This window comes from Nematolebias whitei, chromosome 2 (assembly GCF_014905685.2).
Source record: "Nematolebias whitei isolate Nwh7 chromosome 2, NemWhi1, whole genome shotgun sequence".
Classification (NCBI taxonomy): Eukaryota; Metazoa; Chordata; class Actinopteri; order Cyprinodontiformes; family Rivulidae; genus Nematolebias; species Nematolebias whitei.
The window spans coordinates 10,643,437-10,645,287 of NC_056499.1; the positions used below are offsets into that span (position 1 = coordinate 10,643,437).

The 1,851-nt window shown below is 33.8% G+C and overlaps 1 protein-coding gene across 1 annotated transcript in view; it reads right to left on the minus strand.

The window, feature by feature from the left end:
* LOC119425512 (protein diaphanous homolog 3) overlaps positions 1 to 1,851 on the minus strand; it is a 305,646-nt gene that overhangs the window by 207,022 nt on the left and 96,773 nt on the right. The window lies entirely within an intron of this gene.

Sequence of the window (1,851 nt, forward strand, 5' to 3'; positions counted from 1 at the left end):
TAGTGAATGACAACAAAGAACCTTTACTTGACTTGACGTTATTGTGATTATCACTGACTCTAGTCTGTTGTGGACTTAAATCTTCTGCTTGATTCGTCGTCTTTGGACCCTCAAAAGATTAGGTTATTAAAAACAAGAAAAAAATGTGTGAGATAAACAAATGAATACTGTAGACATGTTGATTTGATTAGGACAGAGTCAAGGTAAAAAGACACAACATGTCATGGGGGTATAGCTCAGTGGTAGAGCATTTGACTGCAGATCAACAGGTCTCCAGTAAAACTCTTGATGCTCCCTGGATTATTGAAAGTTGAAAACAGTCAAAGGTTGTCAACCTTTACAGATTCAGTTTGTTTTTTCAATATTGAGACAAAATTAAGTATTTAATGGACGAATAACTTCTTTCTTCAATTATAATATCATTCTAGGATGACACTAGGTGCGTTTCCCAATGCCAGAGCATAATTATAAACAAAAAAGCTCTCTATTCTATTTTGGACGTGACCTTATTTTTAGCAAGAGAACAATTGTAGATCATGTTTAGTATCTTCATGGCATTTCTTGAGTTTTTCTTGAGGTATTTTGCAAGAAGAATACAAAAGAGGTGAAATGACTGTTGTTAAATTAAAATATTTTTTTCTTATGCTATTTTATATGGTATTGTGAATAACAACAAAGAACCATCTACAAATTCACTATTGTCACTTAGAACATCAAGAGTAGGTCATAAAAACTAAGGAAGAAATGGGTGAGATAAAAATGTAAACGTTCTGATGTGAGTAAGACAGAGTCAAGGTAAAAAGCTCAGATTAGCCATGGGGGTATAGCTCAGTGGTAGAGCGTTTGACTGCAGATCAACAGCTCTCCAGTTCAACTCTGGATGCTCCCTGATGTTCTGAAAGTCTAAAACTATGACAATGACTAAAAACCTTTTTGCATTCATTTCCTTTTTGAACATTCAAAATTGCCACAAAGTAAGAATAAATTAAGTGACTAATAACAACTTTTTTTTCAATTATAATAATCTAGAATGACACACGGTGTGTTTCTCAATGTCAGAGCATTAATCTACACATCACAGTTCTCATTTTCAATTCTGATTGTGGTCTTCAGTTTTCCAAGAGAACAATTGTTGAACATGTTTTGTATCTTCAAGTCTTTCCTCCAGATCTTCTTGAAGTTTGCAAGAAGAAAAAAAAAATGTGGTGAAAAAACAGTTCCTAAATTCTGATAATTTCTTTCTTATGTCTTATTCACATATGTAGATTTATTTCTTGTTCACTTTTGCTGCCTTGTTTCTGTATTTTTCTTGCATGCTTTGAATAAATCATAGTTTATGTTAGTTTAGTTTATGCTAGTGTTTGCATTAAGCATTTAAATTATATCCAAACAGAACCTATGAGAATCATGTTGCTGTTGTTCTGTGTATTGTTTTGCACCATTAGTGACTGGCTTATAGCTTCGATCTTTTAGTGAACTGTTTAGTGTAAATCTTAGTTTATATCTCAGATCCTTATTTACTGTTTCTTCGTACACTTTATATTTTTGCTGTTGTTGGATGTAACTGGGATCCTGTGTACACAATTTTGTTGCACTACATGTACCACATGTGATGTGAATGACAAATAAAGAAAATCTGACTCTGACTCTGATTTGATGAGTTTTACCACAACTACCTTTGACTCTTTGACGGTTGTGGATCTAAATCTCCTGCTTGACTCGTCTCTCTTGGAACCTCAAAAACGTAGGTTCTTAAAAAAAATGAAGAAATGTGAGGTAAACGAAGTAATTTGCTGATTTGAGCAGGACAGAGTCAAGGAAACAAGCTCAACAGGACATGGGGGTATAGCT